At 43.0% G+C, this 25,430-nt stretch overlaps 1 long non-coding RNA gene across 1 annotated transcript in view; it reads right to left on the bottom strand.

The window, feature by feature from the left end:
* Positions 1-25,430, bottom strand: part of LOC114673856 (uncharacterized) — a 32,638-nt gene that overhangs the window by 3,971 nt on the left and 3,237 nt on the right. The gene's annotated exons all lie outside the window — the stretch shown is intronic.

Genomic DNA, 25,430 nt, shown 5'->3' on the forward strand with positions numbered 1-25,430 from the left:
TGTACATATGACAGGATTCTCCATGAGCTCCACAGCTTAATCCTTTTGAGTGTTCAGACAGGAAAAGCCTGGTCCTCCACTGGGGAAAAGAGTTTGATGGTTTCTCAAAGGGCTGAACATAGAGCTACCATATGATCCAGCAATTTGACTTCTAGGTTTATATCCAAAAGATCGAAAGCAGAAACTCAAACAGGTACTTGTACACCAGTGCCCACAGCAGGACTGTCCACAAGAGCCAAAAGGTGGAGACAGCCCCAATGTCCAGCAGGAAAATAATGGATAAACAAAATGTGTGTTATACAAACAATGGGATATTCATCCTTAAAAAGGAAGGAAATCCTATCACATGTGCTGCGTGGATGAACCTTGACATTACGCCGAGTGCAATAAGCAGTCACAGAAGAACTGATACTGCCTGATGCCACTTACATGAGGTGTATGGAGCACCCAGATTCGTAGAGAGAACGTAGAACGGTGGTTCCCAGGCAGGCAGGAGAGGCGATGAGGCATTGTTTCTGGGTACAGAGTTTCAGCTGGGGAAGATGGACAGTGGCAATGGCAGCACCGCAGTGTGCAGGGACTTTAGTGCCACTGAACTGTAGCAAACTGTGTGGATTGTCGTGTCCTCTAGAAAAGAGTTTCAGTTCGTGTATGTGCCTTTATCAGCCACAGTTGATCACGACTGCCGGTGATTTACGACCCTCACCTCCCAGCCTGCCCCTCTGTGCTCTGCTCTGTGATGCTGGGGCTGGGACTCCCAACTAGATTCGCCAAACCCTCTTCCTCTTCCTGCGAAAATCTGCTGGTGGAGGAGCTAGAAGTTGGGAGGGCGGAGGAAGGGGCTTGCTTGCCATTTTTCCGTTCTCATCAGCCTCCCTGGAGCAACATCAGACCACCAGCTCTAGCCTCCAGCTTCCTGCGGGACCCCCGGCTCCAACCTCACTGTGACCTGTCAGAGGTACCAGTGGCATCGGGGCTTGTCAGTGTCTTGCCAGCCGGGTCATCCTAGCCCTTGCTGGACTGTACCCTCAGCAGTCCCTCTGCCCCCTGGGATCCCGCTCCTCCAAGTCTGCATTCCCCTCTCAGAAGCTTGGATCCAGCCTTGCCGGCGTCCTTCCTCTGAGCTCCTGAGTTGTGGCAGTGCCCTCCTCTTTTTGCCCCCAGGGCCCTAGGGATGGTGGCTGCTTCCTTCACTTCTTCATTGGTTTAGAATTTGAACAACCGTGTAGTCCCCTGTATTAAATCCTTCTGTTTAGATATCCCGCATTCGTGTCTGTCTTCCTGACAGAGAGGACCTGGAACCAGGAGTGATCTCAGGAAACAGATCCTCAAACATGAGTTCAACAAAAAAGAGGTGGTGCTTGGCATGGTCGTTTGTAGCTCATTCAGCAATCTGTGGTCTATTTTATGTTTACAACTCAATCTTGGTATCTGCGTTTTCAGTCTGTCAACTGTAGTATTAACAAAAGTGCTATTCGTGTTTAGTAGGATAGTTTGCGGGTTAAAGTTGGACTTTGCAAGAAGGCAGTGTGGTTGGTAGCCCCTGAGTTTAATTTTTTTTTTTTTTTTTTTGAGTTTCGCTCTTGTTGCCCAGGCTGGAGTGCAATGGCGCGATCTCGGCTCACTGCAACCTCCACCTCCCAGGTTCAAGCAATTCTCCTGCCTCAGCCTCCCAAGTAGCTGCGATTACAAGTGCGCACCACCACACCCAACTAATTTTGTATTTTTAGTAGAGATAGGGTTTCACCATGTTGACCAGGCTGGTCTTGAACTCCTGACCTCAGGTGATCCACCCGCCTTGGCCTCCCAAAGTATTGGGATTACAGGCATAAGCCACTGGCCCAGACTGATTAAATTTTTATTCTTAGGTTTTCCAGTAAGTATACTTTTGGGTTTTTCTTCCAATGAATGCGATTTATGAGAGTGGGACTAGGGCTAAATTTTCTAGACTTAATCCCCACATTGTCTTAGGGGCTGGTTATTCAGTATCTGGGCAGTGCTTCTCATGCTGTCAGTGGCCTGTCTCACCTTTGGACAGCCCAGCAGTCCATTGTCTGATCAACTGAAACGCAGTTTGATCCCTCTAGATTTTTGTTTTGTTTTTTGAGACAGAGTCTCACTGTCATCCAGGCTGGTGCAGTGGCGCCATCTTGGCTGACTGAAACTTCCTCCTCCCAGGGTCAAGCAATGCTCCACCTTCAGCCACTCAAGTAGCTGGGATTATAGGTGCCTCCCACCATGCCTGGTAATTTTTGTATTTTTAGTGGAGACGGGTTTCACCATGTTGGCCAGGCTGGTCTTGAACTCCTGACCTCAAGTGATCTGTCTTGGCCTCCCAAAGTACTGGGATTACAGACGTGAGCTACTGTGCCCGGCCACTCCTCTAGATATTTTAAGGGAACTGTCATTTTTTTTTGTTTAATTTTGGGAGAGGGTCTCAATCTGTCACCCAGGTTGAAGTGCACTTGTGCAATCATGGCTCACTGTAGTCTCGACCTTCCCAGGCTCTGGTGAGCTTCCCATCTCGGCCTCCTGAGAGCTGGGACTACAGGTGCACTCACGACACCATACCCACCTAACTTTTCTATTTTTTGTAGAGATGGGGGTCTCACTATGTTTCCCAGGCCGGTCTCAAGCTCAGGCTCAAGCGATCTGCCTGCCTCTGCCTCCCAAAGTGCTGGGATTACAGGTGTGAGCCAACATGCCCAGCTAGGAACTGTCTTTTTGAAGAACAGTTGCAAGTAATATTTTATACGTTTATAGCTCATTGTACTAGGTTAGCGTCTTATTTGGTTCTCACAGAGACTCTGAAGTAAGTAGAGCCAGATATAAAAGGAATTTTCAGTCATCTATGCAGATAGAAACATAATCCAAGAAAGAACAAATAAAAACCACCCAAGACCACAAGATCTGCAGATGTTGTTATGGCCACAAAGTTGTATTTCTAGTCTGTGAACTGGATGCTAAACATCCTGGAGTTGAGCGGCTTCATGAATTACAGTGGATTTCTTGTCAAGCAGTGGGGAAACAACAGGTTCATTCTCTTTCTATCTCCTCGGGCTTCAAAATGGAGTCACTAGTGGGCAGCTGGTTTAACTAATTGCTTAAATTCTTTAAAATGAAATGTGAAGGGTGAATATTCGTTGATGACAACAGAACAGGAGATTTGCCTCGCGTGTCACCAGCTCTCAAACAAGCTTCCTGAAATTAGGGCTTTTTCCATGAGTGACTTACATTACCAGGGAGAGGGAAAGTCCTTGTGTATAGATGACGTGTTGCCTAGAATTTGTAACTCAGCTTACAAGTTGCATAAGAGTGATAAGAGTAGGTCAGGATGTGATAGAAGGAACCCGTTATTTTTGTTGTGACACTGTAGTCACAGTTGAAATTTGCTGCATGGTTGCTTTGTGCAAGGCCTAGATCAATACAACAACCCTTGAGTTTCAGGTGCAAGGGATGGTGGATCCATAACTGGAACACGCAGCAGGGCAGCTTCTGTGAATCCACAGGAGACGCACGAAGTCCTGGGGAAGCTCAGAGAAGACAGAGGTCAGGGTCCGACTGTCAGTGTACAATGGCCCAGCCTCCACCTGTACCCTGATGACTTCCAAGACTGTAGTGCAGACTACTCCTGAACTCCAAATACACCCATCAGACGACCTACTGGCATCTCCGCCTTGGTTGTATAGACACCTCTAAATCAACTGACAGTAAAACTAATATTACCTTCTATTTAAAAACCAGCCCCCTCCAACTTGTCCTCTTATATTTCATACCTCAGTGAAAGTAACCACTGTTTACCTAGCTTCCCAAATCTGAAACTTGGGAGTGGTCTTAGACCTCTTCTATTCCCTACATCCCATTGGTCTTCAAGCCCCATTGAATTAAATCCTCTTCTCCAACCTTCTGCATTAATTGAAGTCCCTAGTTTCTCATTTGCATGCTTGCAGCAGTCACTGGTCTGTGCATATATTGTGATTATTCTCCCTGTCTACAAAAATACTCCCAAGCTTACTGTGACAAGTCATCAAACAGATTCAGAAATTCCATTTGTCATCCTTTGTCATCCAGATTCAGAAATTCCTTTTTCTCTGGACTTTCCCCAAATGGAGAGATTTTTTTCCCCAACTGTGCCCAAGATTTAGAGAGAGTTCCTCTGATTGCTTGTAGATGGTATGATTTTGCCTATTTAACTGAGTCTCAGGAAGATTAGGCAACTGCCCAAATCTCTATAGCTAGCAAGGGATAGAGCTGGGTGAGAGCCCCAGGTCTTTAGACTCCTTGCTGTCTTCTCACAGTCTGAAAAGATTTACTAATGTTTTGGCTTAAGTATATAGTAGCATGTTACTTATTTATTTCTAATAACCAACCAGGCTTTTGGCTTCCCACCAACTAGAAGATGGCCCAAATGGCTTATGTTCTTAGTGTCATTTTAATTTGCTAGAAATCACTATAAGCACAAATCATTATAAGATGAGCACTGGCTTTAAATATCTACAGAAAACAATTAGCAGGATGGTTTTTTTGTTTGTTTTTGTTTTGTTTTGTTTTGTTTTTAAGACAGGGTCTCGCTCTGTTGCTCAGGCTGGAGTCAGTGGCATGATCACAGCTCACTGCAACCTCGACCTCCCTGGTCTCTGGTGATTCTCCCACCTCAGCCTCTCAAGTAGCTACAAGCATGTGCCAACATGTCCAGCTTTCTTTTTTTTTTTTTTTTTTTTTTTTTTTTTTTTTTGGTAGAAATGGGGTTTCACCATGTTGTCTAGGCTGGTCTTGAACTGGGCTCAAGTGATCTGCCCACCTCGGCCTCCCAAGTGCTGGGATTGTAGGCGTGAGCTGCCACACCTGGCCAAGATGGTGAATTTAATCCAACTGTATTAACAATTACATTAACTATAAACAGTTTAAACTTACAAATTGAAAGAAGAAAGTTGTCATATTGTTTTGTTGATTTTGTTTTGTTTTGTTTTTGTTTTTTTGAGATGGAGTCTTGCTCTGTCACCCAGGCTGTAGTATGGTGGCATGATCTCAGCTCACTGCAACCTCTGCCTCCTGGGTTCAAGCCATTCTCCTGAATCCCAGTAGCTGGGATTACAGGCACGTTACCACCATGCCAAGCTAATTTTTGTATTTTTAGTAGAGACGGGGATTCACCATGTTGGCCAGGCTGGTCTCGAACTCCTGACCTCATGATCCACCCACCTCAGCCTCCCAAAATGCTGGGATTACAGGCTTGAGCCACCACACCCGGCTGTATTTTTTTAAAGACCTAACTATATGCTGTCTACAACAAACCCACTTTAAATATAAGGATGAGTTAAAAGGATGGAAAAAGAAGTATCGTGAAAACACTAATCAAAAGAAAGCTGAAGTGGTTCTATTGCTATCAGACAAAGTAGACTTCAGAACAAGAAATATTTCCAGGAAAAAGCTAAGCATTATATAATAATAAAGGAGTCAATTCACTAATACGACAGTAATCTTAAATGTGCATGCACCTAACAACAGAGCTTCAAAAGACATGAAGCAAAAATTGATAAAACTACAAGTAGTTGACAGATCCAGAATTACAGTTGGAGATTTCAATGCTCCTTTGTCAGTCAGCAGAACAAGTCAATATAAAACCTGTGAGGGTAGAGAAGACCTATTTGACTTACGTGGCCTAACTATACTCGACTTAATTGAACACTATCAAAAGGCAGAATATATTCATCCTTTTCAAATACACATGAAACATTCACCAAAATAGATTATATTCTGGGCCATAAATTTTTAACAAACTTAAAAAAAAATCATATAAAGCATGTATTATGCCACAGCTGAATTAAACTGGGATAACAAAAATATTTAGAAAATCTCCAAATATGTAGCAGACAAACAGTGCACTTTCAAATAACCCATGTGGGAAAAAACGAAGACAAAAGGGAAATTTTAAAGTATTTCTAATGGAACGAAAACCCAAATTCAATATATCAAAATTTGTATAATGACCAGCCTAGCCAACACGGTGAAACCCCGTCTCTACTAAAAATACAAAAATTAGCTGGGCATGGTGGCAGGCACCTGTAATTCCAGCTACTTGGGAGGCTAACGCAGGAGAATCGCCTGAACCCAGGAGGTGGAGGTTTCAGTGAGCCGAGATTGTGCCATTGCACTCCAGCTGAGCGACAAGAGTGAAACTGTCTCAAAAAAAAAAAAAAAAAAAAAAAATTGTATGATGTATCTGAAGTAGAAGAAAAGAAATAATAAAGATGAAGCATAAACTCAATGAAATTAAGAACATGATAATGGAGAAAAACCAAAACTATCCAAAGAACTCAACAGCAACAAAAACCCCAATTAACAAATGTTTAAGGACTTGATAGACATTTCTCTGAAGAAAATATGCAAATAGCCAATAGTGCATGGAAAGATGCTCAACGTCACTCATCATTAGGAAAATGCAGAATGAAACCACAAGATTCCACTTCACACCCATTTGGATGGCTATTATATGTGAAAAAATAACAAGTGTTGGTGAAGATGTAGAGAATTTGGAACTCTATGTATTGCTAAATGAGATATAAAATAGGTAGCCACTGTGGAAATTGTATGGTGATTCCTCAAAAAATCAAGTATAGAATTACCATATGACCCAGCAATGCCACTTCTGGGTATATACCCAAAAGAACTGAAAACTGGTACTCAAAAAGATATTTATACATTCACGTTCATAGCAGCATTATTCAAAAGAGCCAAAAGGTAGAAACAACCAAAGTGTCGATTGGTGGATGAATGGGTAAAAAAATCTGGCATGTACATACATGTACAATAATTAATGGAATATTAATTATTCAGACTTAAAAAGAAACTTTTTTTCTTTTAAATTTTATTTATTGGGTGGCTCACAAGATGGCCAAATAGGAACAGCTCCAGTCTGCAGCTATGAATGAGATCAATGCAGAAGGCAGGTGATGTCTGCATTTCTATCTGAGGAACCCACCTCATCTCACTGGGACTGGTTTGACAGTGGGTGCAGCCCACGGAGGGCAAGCAGAAGCAGGGTGGGGTGCCGCCTCACTCCGGAAGCATAAGGGGTCAGGGAACTCCCTCCCCTAGCCAAGGGAAGCCATGAGGGACTCTGCTGTGAGGAATGGTGCATTCTGGTCCAGATACTACGCTTTTCCCACGGTCTTTGCAACCCACAGACCAGGAGATTCCCTTGGGTGCCTACACCACCAGGGCCCTGGGTTTCAAGCACAAAACTGGGCAGCTGTTTGGGCAGACACTGAACTAGCTGCAGTTTTCTTTCATACTCCAGTGGAGCCTGGAATGCCACCAAGACACAACTGTTCACTCCAAATGAAAAGGGGCTGAAGTCAGGAAGCCAAGTGGTCTAGTTCAGCAGATCCCACCCCCACGGAGCCCAGCAAGCTAAGATCCACTGGCTTGAAATTCTTGCTGCCAGCACAGCAGTCTGAAGTCAACCTGGGACACTAGAGCTTGGTGGGGGAAGGGCTGTCCACCATTACTGAGGCTTGATTAGGTGGTTTTCCCCTCACAGTGTAAACAAAGCCACTGGGAAGTTTGGAATGGACGGAGCCCACCGCAGCTCTGCAAAGCCACTGTAAGCCAGACTGCCTCTCTAGAGTCCTCCTCACTGGGCAGGGCATCTCTGAAAGAAACGCAGCAGCCCCAGTCAGGGGCTTATAGACAAAACTCTCATCTCCCTGGGACAGAGCACCTGGGGGAAGGAGTGGCTGTGGGCGCAACTTCAGCAGACTTCCTGCCTGCCAGCTCTGAAGAGAGCAGTGGATCTCCCAGCACAGCGTTCGAGCTTTGCTAAAGGACAGACTACCTCCTCAAGTGGGTCATCCCTGACCCCCATGACTCCTGACTGGGAGACACCTCCCAGCAGGGGTCGACAGACACCTTGTATTAGAGAGCTCCAGCTAGCATCTGGCAGGTGCCCCTCTGGGAGGAAGCTTCCAGAAGAAGGAACGGGCAACAATCTTTGCTGTTCTGCAGCCTCTGCTGGTGATACCCAGGCAAACAGGGTCTGGAGTTGACCTCCAGCAATCTCCAGCAGACCTGCAGCAGAGGGGCCTGACTGTTAGAAGGAAAACGAACAAACAGAAAGGAATAGCATCAACAGCAACAGAAACACATCCACAAAAAAACCCCATCCAAAGGTCACCTGCTTCAAAGCCAAAGGTAGATAAATCCACCAAGATGAGGAAAAACCAGCGCAAAAAGGCTGAAAATTCCAAACACAAGAACACCTCTTCTCCAAAGGATCACAACTCCTCACCAGCAAGGGAACAAAGCTGGACAGAGAATGAGTTTGATGAATTGACATAAGTAGGATTCAGAAGGTGGGTAATAACAAACTCCTCCAAGCTAAAGGAGCATGTTCTAACCCAATGCAAGGAAGCTAAGAACCTTGAAAAAAGGTTAGAGGAATTGCTAACTAGAATAACCAGTTTAGAGAAGAACATAAGTAACCTAATGGAGCTGAAAAACACAGCACGAAAACTTCGTGAAACATACACAAGTATCAATAGCCGAATCAATCAAGCAGAAGAAAGGATATCAGAGATTGAAGATCAACTTAATGAAATAAAGCATGAAGACAAGATTAGAGAAAAAAGAATGAAAAAGAACAAAGCCTCCAAAAAATATGAGACTATGTGAAAAGGCCAACTTAGTTTGATTTGTGTTATCCGAAAGTGACAGGGAGAATGGAACCAAGTTGGAAAACGCTCTTCAGGATATTATCTAGGAGAACTTCCCCAACCAAGCAAGAGAGGCCAACATTCAAATTAAAGAAATACAGAGAACACCACAAAGATACTCCTCAAGAAGGGCAACCCCAAGACACATAATCATCAGATTCATCAAGGTTGAAATGAAGGAAAAAATGTAAAGGGCAGCCAGAAAGAATTACCCACAAAGGGAAGCCCATCAGACTAACAGTGGATGTCTACAGAAACCCTACAAGCCAGAAGAAAGTGGGGGCCAATATTCAACATTCTTAAAGAATTTTAACCCAGAATCTCATATCCAGCCAAACTAAGCTTCATAAGTGAAGGAGAAATAAAATCCTTTACAGACAAGCAAATACTGAAAGATTTTGTCACCATCAGGCCTGCCTCACAAGAGCTCCTGAAGGAAGCACTAAATATGGAAAGGAAAAACTGGTACCAGCCACTGCAAAAACATTCCAAATTGTAAAGACCATCAACACTATGAAGAAACTGCATAAATTAATGGGAAAATAACCAGCTAGCTGATCATAATGACAGGATCAAATTCACACATAACAATATTAACCTTAAATGTAAACGGGCTAAATGCCCCAACTAAAAGACACAGACTGGGCTGGGCACAGTGGCTCATGCCTGTAATCCCAGCACTTTGAGAGGCCGAGGTGGGTGAATCACCTGAGGTCAGGAATTTGAGACCAACCTGGGCAACACAGCAAAACCCTGTCTCTACTAAAAATACCAAAAATTAGCTGGGTGTGGTTGCAGGCACCTGTAATCCCAGCTACTCAGGAGACTGAGGCAGGAGAATCACTTGAACCCGGGAGGCAGAGGTTGCAGTGAGCCAAGATTACACCACTGTACTCCAGCCTGGTGACAGAGTGAGACTCCATCAAAAAAAAAAAAAAAGAAAAAGAAGAAGAAAGGCAAGTAAGCAGCGGGGAAGAGCCCCATAGGCAGAGACCCAACAAGTACAAAGTACTCAGGTGAGAGAAGGTGAGGGCTATGGGCTGGGAGACAAGAGCAAAACTCCGTCCCAAAAAAAAAAAAAAGACACAGACTGGCAAAATGGATAAAGAGTCAAGACCAATCATCAGTGTGCTGTATTCAGGAGACCCATCTCATGTGCAAAGACACACATAGGCTCAAAATAAAGGGATAAGGGAATATTTACCAAGCAAATGGAAAGCAAAATAAAAAGCGGGGGGTGGGGGTTTGCAATTCTAATCTCTGATAAAACAGACTTTAAACCAACAAAGATCAAAAAAGACAAAGAAAGGCATTACATAATGGTAAAGGGATCAATTCAACAAGAAGAGCTATCCTTTTTTTTTTTTTTTTTTTTTTTTTTGAGACAGAGTCTCGTTCTGTCGCCCAGTCTGGAGTGCAGTGGCCGGATCTCAGCTCACTGCAAGCTCCACCTCCTGGGTTCACGCCATTCTCCTGCCTCAGCCTCCCGAGTAGCTGGGACTACAGGTGCCCGCCACCTCGCCCAGCTAGTTTTTTGTATTTTTTAGTAGAGACGGGGTTTCACCGTGTTAGCCAGGATGGTCTCGATCTCCTGACCTCGTGATCCACCCGTCTCGGCCTCCCAAAGTGCTGGGATTACAAGCTTGAGCCACTGCGCCCGGCCAGAGCTATCCTAAATATATATGCACCCAATACAGGAGCACCTAGATTCATAAAGCAAGTTATCAGAGACCTACAAAGAGACTTAGACTCCCACACAATAATAGTGGGAGACTTTAACACCCCACTGTCAATATTAGACAGATCAACAAGAGAGACAATTAACAAGAACCAGTGACAAAAACCACATGATTATCTCAATAGATGCAGAAAAGGCCTACGATAAAATTCATGCTAAAAACTCTCAATAAACTAGGTACTGATGGAACATATCTCAAAATAATAAGAACCTATTTATGACACACCCACAGCCAATATCACACTGAATGGGCAAAAGCTGGAAGCATTCCCTTTGAAAACTGGCACAAGACAAGGATGCCCTCTCTCACTACTCCTATTCAACATAGCATTGGAAGTTCTGGCCAGGGCAATCAGGCAAGAGAAAGAAATAAAGGGTATTCAATTAAGAAAAGAGGAAGTCAAATTGTCTCTGCAGAATGACATGATTATATATTTAGAAAACCTCATCACCTCACCCCAAAATCTTTTTTTTTTTTTTTTTTTTTTTTTTTGAGACAGAGTCTCACTCTGTCTCCCAGGCTGGAGTGCAGTGGCCGGATCTCAGCTCACTGCAAGCTCCGCCTCCCGGGTTCACGCCATTCTCCTGCCTCAGCCTCCCGAGTAGCTGGGACTACAGGCGCCCGCCACCTCGCCCGGCTAGTTTTTTTTATTTTTTTTTTTTAGTAGAGATGGGGTTTCACCGTGTTAGCCAGGATGGTCTTGATCTTGTGACCTCGTGATCCGCCCGTCTCGGCCTCCCAAAGTGCTGGGATTACAGGCTTGAGCCACCGCGCCCGGGCAAAATCTTCTTAAGCTGTTAAGCAACTTCAGCAAAGTCTCAGGATACAAAATTAATGTGCGAAAACCACAAGCATTCCTATACACCAATAATAGACAAACAGAGAGCCAAATCATGAGTGAACTCCCATTCACAATTGCTACAAAGAGAATAAAATACCTAGGAATACAACTTACAAGGGATATGAAGGACCTTTTCAAGGAGAACTACAAAGCACTGCTCAAGGAAATAAGAGAGGACACAAACAAATGGAAAAACATTCCATGCTCATTGATAGGAAGAATCGTATCGTGAAAATGGCCATACTGCCCAAAGTAATTTACAGATTCAATGTTATCCCCATCAAGCTACCACTGACTTTCCTCACAGAATTAGAAAAAACTACTTTAAATTGTATATGGAACCAAAAAAGAACCCGTTTAGGCAAGACAATCCTAAGCAAAAAGAACAAAGCTGGAGGCATCATGTTACCTGACTTCAAACTATACTACAAGGCTACAGTAACCAAAACAGCATGGTACTGGTACCAAAACAGACATATAGACCAATGGAACAGAACAGAGGTCTCAGAAATAATACCACAACATCTACAACCATCTGATCTTTGACAAACCTGACAAAAACAAGCAATGGGGAAAGGATTCCCTATTTAATAAATGGTGTTGGGAAAACAGGCTAGCCATATGCAGAAAACTGAAACTGGACCCCTTCCTTGCACCTTATACAAAAATTAACTCAGGATGGATTAAAGACTTAAATGTAAGACCTAAAGCCATAAAAACCCTAGAAAAAAACCTAGGCGGCAAGATGGCCGAATAGGAACAGCTCCAGTCTCCAACTCCTAGCACAAGTGACACAGAAGACAGGTGATTTCTGCATTTTCAACTGAGGTACTGGGTTCATCTCACTAGGGAGTGCGGGACAGTCGGTGCTGGTCAGCTGCTGCAGCCCAACCAGCGAGAGCTGAAGCACGGTGAGGCATCACCTCACCTGGGAAGAGCAAGGGGGAAGGGAATCCCTTTTCCTAGCCAGGGGAACTGAGACACACAACACCTGGAAAATCGGGTAACTCCCGCCTCAATACTGCACTCTACCAAGGATATTAGCAAACGGGCACACCAGGAAATTATATGCCACACCTGGCCGGGAGGGTCCCACGCCCACAGAGCCTCCCTCACTGCTAGCACAGCAGTCTGCGATCTTGCGGCAAGGCAGCAGCGAGGCTGGGGGAGGGGCGCCCACCATTGCTGAGGCTTAAGTAGATAAACAAAACGGCTGGGAAGCTCAAACTGGGTGGAGCTCACAGCAGCTCAAGGAGTCCTGCCTGTCTCTGTAGACTCCACCTCTAGGGACAGGGCACAGCTAAACAACAACAACAACAACAACAACAACAAAGCAGCTGAAACCTCTGCAGATGCAAACGACTGTCTGACAGCTTTGAAGAGAGCAGTGGATCTCCCAACACGGAGGCTGAGATCTGAGAACGGACAGACTGTCTGCTCAAGTGGGTCCCTGACCCCTGAGTAGCCTAACTGGGAGACATCCCCCACTAGGGGCAGACTGACACCCCACACCTCACAAGGTGGAGTACACCCCTGAGAGGAAGCTTCCCAAGCAAGAATCAGACAGGTACACTCGCTGTTCAGCAATATTCTATCTTCTGCAGCCTCTGCTGCTGATACCCAGGCAAGCAGGGTCTGGAGTGGACCTCAGGCAATCTCCAACAGACCTACAGCTGAGGGTCCTGACTGTTAGAAGGAAAACTAACAAACAGGAAGGACACCCACACCAAAACCACATCAGTACGTTGCCATCATCAAAGACCAGAGGCAGATAAAACCACAAAGATGGGGAAAAAGCAGGGCAGAAAAGCTGGAAATTCAAAAAATAAGAGCGCATCACCCACTGCAAAGGAACGCAGCTCATCGCCAGCAACAGATCAAAGCTGGACGGAGAATGACTTTGATGAGATGAGAGAAGGCGGCTCCAGTCCATCAAACTTCTCAGAGCTAAAGGAGGAATTACGTACCCAGCGCAAAGAAACTAAAAATCTTGAAAAAACAGTGGAAGAATTGATAACTAGAATAATTAATGCAGAGAAGGCCATAAACGAATTGACAGAGATGAAAACCATGACATGAGAAATACGTGACAAATGCACAAGCTTCAGTAACTGACTCGACCAACTGGAAGAAAGAGTATCAGTGATTGAGGATCAAATGAATGAAATGAAGTGAGAAGAGAAACCTAAAGAAAAAAGAAGAAAAAGAAATGAACAAAGCCTGCAAGAAGTATGGGATTATGTAAAAAGACCAAATCTACGTCTGATTGGGGTGCCTGAAAGTGAGGGGGAAAATGGAACCAAGTAGGAAAACACTCTTCAGGATATCATCCAGGAGAACTTCCCCAACCTAGTAGGGCAGGCCAACATTCAAATTCAGAAAATACAGAAAACACCACAAAGATACTCCTCGAGAAGAACAACTCCAAGATGCATAATTGCCAGATTCACCAAAGTTGAAATGAAGGAAAAAATCTTAAGGGCAGCCAGAGAGAAAGGTCGGGTTACCCACAAAGGGAAGCCCATCAGACTAACAGCAGATCTCTCGGCAGAAACTCTGCAAGCCAGAAGAGAGTGGGGGCCAATATTCAACATTCTTAAAGAAAAGAATTTTAAACCCAGAATTTCATATCCAGCCAAACTAAGTTTCATAAGTGAAGGAGAAATAAAATCCTTTACAGACAAGCAAATGCTTAGAGATTTTGTCACCACCAGGCCTGCCTTACAAGAGACCCTGAAGGAAGCACTAAACATGGAAAGGAACAACCGGTACCAGCCATTGCAAAAACATGCCAAAATGTAAAGACCATCGAGGCTAGGAAGAAACTGCATCAACTAACGAGCAAAATAACCAGTTAATATCATAATGGCAGGATCAAGTTCACACATAACAATATTAACCTTAAATGTAAATGGACTAAATGCTCCAATTAAAAGACACAGACTGGTAAACTGGATAAAGAGTCAAGACCCATCAGTCTGCTGTATTCAGGAGACCCATCTCACATGCAGAGACATACATAGGCTCAAAATAAAGGGATGGAGGAAGATCTACCAAGCAAATGGAGAACAAAAAAAAGCAGGGGTTGCAATACTAGTCTCTGATAAAACAGACTTTAAACCATCAAAAATCAAAAGAGACAAAGAAGGCCATTACATAATGGTAAAGGGATCAATTCAACAAGAAGAGCTAACTATCCTAAATATATATGCACCCAATACAGGAGCACCCAGATTTATAAAGCAAGTCCTTGGAGACTTACAAAGAGACTCAGACTCCCATACAATAATAATGGGAGACTTCAACACCCCACTGTCAACATTAGACAGATCAACAAGACAGAAAGTTAACAAGGATATCCAGGAATTGAACTCAACTCTGCACCAAGCAGACCTAATAGACATCTATAGAACTCTCCACCCCAAATCAACAGAATATACATTCTTCTCAGCACCACATCACACTTATTCCAAAATAGACCACATAATTGGAAGCACTCCTCAGCAAATGTACAAGAACAGAAATTATAACAAACTGTCTCTCAGACCACAGTGCAATCAAACTAGAACTCAGGACTAAGAAAATCAATCAAAACTGCTCAACTACATGGAAACTGAATAACCTGCTCCTGAATGACTACTGGGTACAGAACGAAATGAAGGCAGAAATAAAGATGTTCTTTGAAACCAATGAGAACAAAGATACAACATACCAGAATCTCTGGGACATATTTAAAGCAGTGTGTAGAGGGAAATTTACAGCACTAAATGCCCACAAGAGAAAGCTGGAAAGATCTAAAATTGACGCTCTAACATCACAATTAAAAGAACTAGAGAAGCAAGAGCAAACACATTCAAAAGCTAGCAGAAGGCAAGAAATAACTAAGATCAGAGCAGAACTGAAGGAGATAGAGACACAAAAAACCCTACAAAAAAATCAGTGATTCCAGGAGTTGGTTTTTTGAAAAGATCAACAAAATTGATAGACCGCTAGCAAGACTAATAAAGAAGAAAAGAGAGAAGAATCAAATAGACGCAATAAAAAATGATAAAGGGGATATCACCACCGACCCCACAGAAATACAAACTACCATCAGAGAATACTATAAACACCTCTACGCAAATAAACTAGAAAATCTAGAAGAAATGGATAATTTCCTGGACACTTACACTCTCCCAAGACTAAACCAGGAAGAAGCTGAATTCCTGAATAGACCAATAGCAGGCTCTGAAATTGAGGCAGTAATTAATAGCCTACCAACCAAAAAAAGTCCAGGACCAGATGGATTCACAGCTGAATTCTACCAGAGGTACAAGGAGGAGCTGGTACCATTCCTTCTGAAACTATTCCAATCAATAGAAAAAGAGGGAATACTCCCTAACTCATTTTATGAGGCCAACATCATCCTGATACCAAAGCCTGGCAGACATACAACAAAAAAAGACAATTTTAGACCAATATCCCTGATGAACATCGATGCAAAAATCCTCAATAAAATACTGGCAAACCAGATCCAGCAGCACATCAAAAACTTATCCACCATGATCAAGTAGGCTTCATCCCTGGGATGCAAGGCTGGTTCAACATACGCAAATCAATAAACGTAATCCAGCATATAAACAGAACCAAAGACAAAAACCACATGATCATCTCAATAGATGGAGAAAAGGCCTTTGACAAAATTCAACACCCCTTCATGCTAAAAACGCTCAATAAATTCGGTATTGATGGAACGTATCTCAAAATAATAAGAGCTATTTATGACAGACCCACAGCCAATATCATACTGAATGGGCAAAAACTGGAAAAATTTCCTTTGAAAACTGGCACAAGACAGGGATGCCCTCTCTCACCACTCCTATTCAACATAGTGTTGGAAGTTCTGGCTAGGGCAATCAGGCAAGAGAAACAAATAAAGGGTATTCAGTTAAGAAAAGAAGAAGTCAAATTGTCCCTGTTTGCAGATGACATGATTGTATATTTAGAAAACCCCATCATCTCAGCCCAAAATCTCCTTAAGCTGATAAGAAACTTCAGCAAAGTCTCAGGATACAACATTAATGTGCAAAAATCACAAGCATTCTTATACACCAGTAACAGACAAACAGAGAGCCAAATCATGAATGAACTTCCATTCACAATTGCTTCAAAGAGAATGAAATACCTAGGAATCCAACTTACAAGGGTTAGTAAACGACCTCTTCAAGGAGAACTACAAACCACTGCTCAGTGAAATCAAAGAGGACACAAATGGAAGAACATACCATGCTCATGGATAGGAAGAATCAATATCGTGAAAATGGCCATACTGCCCAAGGTAATTTATAGATTCAATGCCATCCCCATCAAGCTACCAATGACTTTCTTCACAGAATTGGAAAAAACTGCTTTAAAGTTCATATGGAACCAAAAAAGAGCCCGCATCTCCAAGACAATCCTAAGTCAAAAGAACAAAGCTGGAGGCATCACGCTACCTGATTTCAAACTATACTACAAGGCTACAGTAACCAAAACAGCATGGTACTGGTACCAAAACAGACATATAGACCAATGGAACAGAACAGAGCCCTCAGAAATAATTCCACACATCTACAGCCATCTGATCTTTGACAAACCTCAGAAAAACAAGAAATGGGGAAAGGTTTCCTTATTTAATAAATGGTGCTGGGAAACTGGCTAGCCATAAGTAGAAAGCTGAAACTGGATCCTTTCCTTACTCCTTATACAAAAATTAATTCAAGATGGATTAGAGACTTAAATGTTAGACCTAATACCATAAAAACCCTAGAAGAAAACCTAGGTAATACCATTCAGGACATAGGCATGGGCAAGGACTTCATGTCTAAAACATCAAAAGCAACGGCAACAAAAGCCAAAATTGACAAATGGGATCTAATTAAACTAAAGAGCTTCTGCACAGCAAAAGAAACTACTATCAGAGTGAACAGGCAACCTACAGAATGGGAGAAAATTTTTGCAATCTAGTCATCTGACAAAGGGCTAATATCCAGAACCTACAAAGAACTCAAACAAATTTACAAGAAAAAAACAACTCCATGAAAAAGTGGGCAAAGGATATGAACAGACAGTTCTCAAAAGAAGGCATTCATACAGCCAACAGACATATGAAAAAATGCTCATCATCTCTAGCCATCAGAGAAATGCAAATCAAAACCACAATGAGATACCATCTCACACCAGTTAGAATGTCAATCATTAAAAAGTCAGGAAACAACAGGTGCTGGAGAGGATGTGGAGAAATAGGAACACTTTTACACTGTTGTGGGATTGTAAACTAGTTCAACCATTATGGAAAACAGTATGGCAATTCCTCAAGGATCTAGAACTAGATGTACCATATGACCCAGCCATCCCATTACTGGGTATATACCCAAAGGATTATAAATCATGCTGCTATAAAGACACACATGCACACGTATGTTTATTGTGGCACTATTCACAATAGCAAAGACTTGGAATCAACCCAAATGTCCATCAGTGACAGACTGGATTAAGAAAATGTGGCACATATACACCATGGAATACTATGCAGCCATAAAAAAGGATGAGTTTGTGTCCTTTGTAGGGACATGGATGCAGCTGGAAACCATCATTCTCAGCAAACTATCACAAGAACAGAAAACCAAACACTGCATGTTCTCACTCATAGGTGGGAACTGAACAATGAGATCACTTGGACTCGGGAAGGGGAACATCATACACTGGGGCCTATCATGGGGAGGGGGGAGGGGGGAGGGATTGCACTGGGAGTTATAGCTGATGTAAATGACAAGTTGATGGGTGCTGAGGAGTTGATGGGTGCAGCACGCCAACATGGCACAAGTATACATATGTAACAAACCTGCACATTATGCACATGTACCCTAGAACTTAAAGTATAATAATAATAAAAAAAATTTTTTTTAAAAAACCTAGGCAATACCATTCAGGACATAGGCATGGGCAAAGATGACTAAAACATCATGACTAAAACATCAAAAGCAACATCAACAGCCAACATTGATAAATGGGATCTAATTAAAGAGCTTCTGCACAGCCAAAATAAACTGTCGTCAGAGTGAACAGACAACCTACAGAATGAAAGAAAATTTTTGCAATCTACTCATCTGACAAAGGGCTAATATCCAGAATCTAGAAACTTAAACAAATTTACAAGAAAAAAAAAACCATCAAAAAGTACGTGAAGATATGAACAGACACTTATCAAAAGAAGACAATGTATGTGACCAACAAACACATGAAAAAAAATAAAAAGCTCATCATGCTGGTCATTAGATAAATGCAAATCAAAACCACAATAAGATACCATCTCACGCCAGTTAGAATGGCGATCATTAAAAAGTCAGGAAACAACAGATGCTGGAGAGGATAGAAATGCTTTTACACTGTTGGTGGGAGTGTAAATTAGTTCAACCATTATGAAAGACTGTGTGGCAATTCCTCAAGGATCTAGAACCAGAAATACCATTTTACCCAGCAATCCCATTACTGGGTATATACCCAAAGGATTATAAATCATTCTACTATAAAGACACATGCACATATATGTTTGTTGCAGCGCTATTCACAATAGCAAAGACTTGGAACCAACCCAAATGCCTATCAATGATAGACTGGATAAAGAAAATGTTGCACATATACACCATGTAATACTATGCAGTCATAAAAAAGGAAGAGTTCATGTCCTTTGCAGGGACATAGATGAAGCTGGAAACCATCATTCTCAGCAAACTATCACAAGAACAGAAAACCAAACACCGCATGTTCTCACTCATAAGTGGGAGTTGAACAATGAGGACACATAAACACAGGGGCGGGAACATCACACACTGGGGCCTGTGGGGCGAGCTAGAGGAGTTCCGGATAGCATTAGGAGAAATACCTAATGTAGATGACGGGTTGATGGGCGCAGCAAACCACCATGGCACGTGTATACCTATGTAACAAACCTGCACGTTCTGCACATGTACCCCAAAACTTAAAGTATAATTTAAAATTTTAAATTAATTAAAATTAAATAATGTATTTTAATTTATTAAATAAAACTTGACATTCAAAAAAATTATTTTTATTTATTTATTAAGAAGGAGTCTCAGTGGGTTGCCCAGGCTGGTCTTAAACTCCTGGCCTCAAGTGATCCTCCCACCTCAGCCTCCCAAAATGCCTGTTGCAGGTGTGAGCCATCATGCCCAGCCAAATTAACACAACTGATAAGCCTCTAGCCACATTGACCAAGAAATATAGTGAGAAGACGATTATCCATAACTGCAATGGGAGAGGAGAAATCATTACAGAAGCTAAAGAATAATAAGGAGGCCGGGCGCGGTGGCTCACGCCTGTAATCCCAGCACTTTGGGAGGCCGAGGCGGGCAGATCACGAGGTCAGGAGATCGAGACCATCCTGACCAACATGGTGAAACCCCATCTCTCAAAAATTAGCTGGGTGCAGTGGCCCATGCCTGTAATTCCAGTTACTCAGGAGGCTGAGACAGGAGAATCACTTGAACCAGGGAGTCAGAGGTTGCAGTGAGCCAAGATCGTGCCACCGCACTCTAGCCTGGCAACAGAGCAAGACTCTGTCGCAAAAAAAAAAAAAAAAAAAAAAAAAAAAAGAATAAGAAGGAAACAGCACAAACTATTCTAAGTCTATAAATTTAGCAGCTTAGATTAAATGGACAAATTTCCTAAAGACTACAAACTGCAAAAGCTATTTAAAAAAAAAAAACAAACATAGGGAACTTTCTCAACCTGGTAAATGTTACCTACAAACCAACAGCTAGTCTTATCCTTTATGGTGGAAGACTTGTTGCCTTAACTTTAAGAATAGGAACAATACAAGGATTTCTTTTTTAAATTAAACATCATACTAAAGGTTATAGCCTGCAATAAGGCAAGAAGAAGAAATTAAGGGAAACAAATAAATAAAAGTATTCGCATGATTGTCTGCATAGAAATTCACAAATAATTTACAGCAAAGCTGTTAGAACTAATAAGTGCGTTTAGCTAGGTCACAGGATACAAGGTCAATATACAAAAATTTATTTTTATTTACTATCAATAAACACTTGAAGGTTGGATTTTTTCAAAGTACTGTTTAAATAGCACGCACATACCCACACACACAAAAAATTATATATGTAAGATCTACATGCTGAAAACTACAAAATTCTGATTAAAGAAATCAAAGACCTAAATAAGTAGAGAGATACATACCAATCCAATCAAAATCCCTATAGGATTTTTTGTAGAAATCAACAAGCTAATTCTAAACTTTATATGTAAAAGCGAATAAACTAGAAAGGCTAAAACAATTTTGAAGAACAACAAAGTTGGAAGAGCCACACTATCTAATTTCAAGACTTAACTAAAAATCGACAGTAATCAAGGCATAAGGGATACCAGGGATGGTGGTACATGCATGTAGTCCCAGCTACTCAGGTGGTTGAGGCAGAAAGATGGCCTGGAGTTCAAGGCCAGTCTGAGCAACATAGTGAGACCCTGTCTCAAAAAAAAAAAAAAAAAGAAAAGAAAAGAAGAGAAAAAAAGAAGAAAAATAGTGGAGAAGGATAGACATAAAGGTGACTGGAACAGAATAGAGTCAAGAAATAGATTCATACATGTATGGCAAATGGACTTTCAACAAGTTTGGAAAGGCAATTCAATGGAGAAAGGATAGATTTTTCAGTGAATAGTGCCGGAACAATTGGATATTCATATGGAAAAAAAATGTACCTCAATCTAAGCCTTGCACTCTCTACAAAAAAAAAGATCACAGACCTAAGCATGACACTTAAAGCTAAAAATCCTCTAGAAGAAAACGGAGAAATCTTTCTTCCAGCAAAGTCCTAACCCCGTTTGGCTTTGTGAGGCAGGTTGATGATAAGTGAGATAGGAAAATGTAGGTTGCTAACACAGTCCCTGCTGTTTTAAATATCTGTTGCTTTGTCAGTTTCCTTCTCTTTCCCCCCATGACCGATCCCAAAATAACTTACCACAGCCTATTTGACAAAGCAATGGAAGTATCAAGTGATTGTGAATAAACTGAATACTAAGACCAGGCTGGTCATCTCTTGAGTCTAGCATTTTCATTAGGTTCTTAATTTTCCACCAGAAATGACAGCAGTCCTACCATCTGTTTGGTGCTTTTAAAACATACGGATTGCTCTTAATCAGCTACACAAATTGCCCACACTCCAAGCTGCTGAAATTGAATACCAGCTTCAAATATCTGCTGCTCAACTTTATCGAAAATCCTGTGAAGCACAGTTTGAAAGTCGCACGCTCTGCTATTTTCTTTTAGCATTATTTCCCAGGTCAAGATAGCTCGGACAGAGCTGCGTGAGGAAACCATGGTCTTGACTCCAGGAATTGTCTTGACTTGGTGTCATGCCTTCATCTAAAATGAAACAACTTTAGGAAACCTCTCATGGAATCCATTATTACCTTTCGTGAACACACTGTAAACCTGCATTTCAACTTATTCATTTTACTTTGTTATAGTGTGTATGTCCATTAAGCCACCTCAAATCTCTTGGGAAACTATATGGACTCTAAAAAATTCTGGTGCTATAATAATCTCTGAAGAGTAGGTGCAATTATAAAAAGCTTCCACTAGGAGGAGCCAGAGTACCAATGATAAAAATTCAGGTTACTCTCATTTATACGTTGTACAATTATTTTCTAAATTAGAATCTTTATTATTTTAAAAAACATATATAAGTAAAATAGATCATTTGACTATGTGGATGTGGTATAATTTAGAAGAGGAATATAAGTTTTAAAAATTATACCCTACATTTTAGCTGCAATTTGAACAGACATAATGAATTCAGTGGGAACTCAGGGGAATTTTCCTAAATAGAAGGCTGAAGACTTTTAAGCATAAGGAATTGTTAAATGTAGACAGTGTACAATAATTTTTAAAGGTAACTCTTTTGATAACATTTCTTGTTTGCTTTTTTTTCTAGGTGCCATTTAAGGAAGACAAAACTGTATTTTATTCACTAAATCTACTTGGCATTTGCTTTTTAAACTTTAGTCATGGACTCTACTCAAAGATGGTGACTCATGACCTTGGCGTATATCACAGGACCTGCTGAGGACAGGAATGGGGGTCTGTCAGTGACACAGTGGGGAGGGTTGTAGATAAAGAATCCACAAAAGATGAGTAGTAGTCAAGGGCTAGTTTCCACAAAGTGGCACTGTCCTCACAAGACTGGGAAAGTGTTTAAAGAAGACCCAGCTGGGCGTGGTGGCTCACACCTGTAATCCCAGCTCTTTGGGAAGCCAAGGCAGGTGGGTCACCCGAGGTCAGGAGTTCGAGATCAGCCTGGCCAACACAGTGAAACCCTGTCTCTATGAAAAACACAAAAATTAGCTGGGTGGGTGGCAGGCACCTGTAGTCCCAGCTACTTGGGAGGCTGAGGCAGGAGAATTGCTTGAACCCAGGAGGTGGAACTGCAGTGAGCTGAGATTGCACCACTGCACTCCAGCCTGGGCAACAGAGCGAGACTCTGTCAGAAGAAGAAGAAAGAAGAAAGAAGAAGAGGAAGAGGAAGAAGAAGAGGAAGAGGAAGAAGAGGAAGAAGGAAGAAGAGGAAGAAGAAAGAAGAGGAAAAAGGAAGAAGAAGGAAGAAGAAGAAAGAAGGAGGAGAAGGAGGAGGAGGAGGAGGAGAAGGAGGAGAAGAGGAAGAGGAAGAAGAGGAAGAGGAAGAAGAAGAGGAGGAGGAGGAAGAGGAGGAGGAAGAGGAAGAGGAGGAGGAGGAAGAGGAAGAGGAGGAGGAGTAAAAGGAGGAGGAGGAGGAAGAGGAGGAGGAAGAGGAGGAGGAGGAAGAAGAGGAGGAGGAGGAAGAGGAGGAGGAAGAGGAGGAGGAGGAAGAGGAGGAAGAAGAGGAGGAGGAAGAGGAGGAAGAGGAGGAGGAGGAGGAAGAGGAGGAGGTAGAGGAGGAGGTAGAGGAGGAAGAGGAGGAGGAAGAGGAGGAGGAAGAGGAGGAGGAAGAGGAGGAGGAAGAGGAGGAGGAGGAAGAGGAGGAGGTGGAAGAGGAAGAGGAGGAGGTAGAGGTGGAAGAGGAGGAGGTAGAGGAGGAAGAGGAGGAGGAAGAAGAGGAGGAGGTAGAGGAGGAGGAAGAAGAGGAAGAAGAGGAGGAGGAGAAGGAGGAAGAGGAGGAAGAGGAGGAAGAGGAGGAGGAAGAGGAGGAGGAAGAGGAGGAGGAAGAGGAGGAGGAAGAAGAGGAGGAGGAGGAAGAAGAGGAGGAGGAGGAAGAAGAGGAGGAGGAAGAAGAGGAGGAGGAAGAGGAGGAGGAGGAAGAGGAGGAGGAGGAAGAGGAGGAAGAGGAAGAGGAGGAAGAGGAAGAGGAGGAAGAGGAAGAGGAGGAAGAAGAGGAGGAGGAGGAGGAGGAAGAGGAGGAGGAGGAAGAGGAGGAGGAGGAAGAGGAGGAGGAGGAAGAGGAGGAGGAGGAAGAGGAGGAGGAGGAGGAAGAGGAGGAGGAAGAGCTGGAGGAGGAGGAGGAAGAGCTGGAGGAGGAGGAGGAAGAGGAAGAGGAGGAGGAGGAAGGAAGGAGAAGGGAGAAGGAGGGAGAAGGGGGGAGAAGGGGGGAGAATGGGGGAGAAGGGGGGAGAAGAGGTAAGAAGGGAGAAGAGGAGGAAGAGGAGGAAGGAGGAGGACTCAGCACTCTCAAGTGCAGTGTCAGCAGCAAAGAGACTGGGAGTATCAAAAAGTCTCTGCAAAGGACAAAGAGGGAGAATCAAGTAGATGCTCTGATGAATTCTGTATGGAGGTAGCCTGGGCGAGGATACCATAGAGTTGGGATCTAACTAACACCAGCTAAAGGAGAGCATGATTTCTCCTGCTATCTAATGATAGGCAAGTAATAATTAGGTTTAGGAAGTCAGGAAAGATACTAACTTTGCTCCGGTTTCTTTCCTGGGCAATGGAGATTAGGCAGAGGGTGTGCTTAGACAGGCCTTTGTGGGGTGAGCAGGGGTAGGTGGTAAGAAATAGAGTTGAGAAAAAGACAGTTCTCTCCTGGCCTCTTAGCGGGGAACCATCAGGGAGGGCAGCTGTGGCTCCCGGGGGCCCAGGATCCTCTGGGCTGGGGGAACCAGGGCGTCTCGGGGGCAAGTTCCCCTGGGGGGTTTTGGTTTGGTTCTGTTTTGTATTGGTAGCTGTTGTTGCAGTGTAATATACATAAAGAAAAGAATGCAAATCATGAGTTGTTCAACCGATAGATTTTCCTCACGATGAGTCTCCTTACGCCCAGGACAAGAAAGAGATCAGAACCTCAGAAGTGCCCCCGCACGCCTTCCTGACCCCCTGGATTCGGCTGCTGGGTTGTGAACTTGACAGAAATGAACCACACATGGAGCGCCCTTCTGGGCCGGCTTCTTTTACCCAGCGTGATGTTTGTGGGAGTCACCCGTGTTGCTGCAGGAAGCTGTGGCATGCCCAGCCTCCTTCCTTGGCAGCTGGGCTTCCCTGGACAGTCATTGGAAGAGAGTAGCAGATGCCGACACCATTGCTAGGATCAATTCCAAGAACCAAGGCTCAAGTTAAACTCAATCCAATGAATACGTGACTTTGTGTTTTACCGGACAACTGTTTGCAGCATCTTCCAATAGAGTGTTCCTTCAGATTGTGGTCTAAATGACTGATTGGCATAACAAGAATGATTCTTTGGGAGGCCAATGTGGGCAGATCACTTGGATCAGAAGCTAGCTTGGCCAACATAGTGAAACACCATCTTTACTACAAATACAAAAAAATTAGCCAGACATGGTGGCATGTGCCTGTAATCCCAGCTACTCTGGAGGCTGAGGCAGGAGGATCACTTGGACCCTGGTGGCAGAGGATGCAGTGAGCTGCGATCGTGACACTGCACTCCAGCCTGGACAACAGAGTCCGTCTCAAAAGAAAAAAAAAGAATGATTCATATATGGCTAATGATTTGATACCAAATGAGCGCAAACAGGCGCTACACAGAACCTTGGCCTTGTTTTCACTGATTTGGAAATAATAACATTGGTTCTGCTCACTTTCTGCTCAGATGAATTTACAGAGAAAGTTAACCCTGGCCGTGGTCACTCAGAAGTTAGGGCTTTTCAGGTAGTCCCTGTGAG

This window comes from Macaca mulatta, chromosome 18 (genome assembly GCF_049350105.2).
Source record: "Macaca mulatta isolate MMU2019108-1 chromosome 18, T2T-MMU8v2.0, whole genome shotgun sequence".
NCBI classification, from domain to species: Eukaryota; Metazoa; Chordata; class Mammalia; order Primates; family Cercopithecidae; genus Macaca; species Macaca mulatta.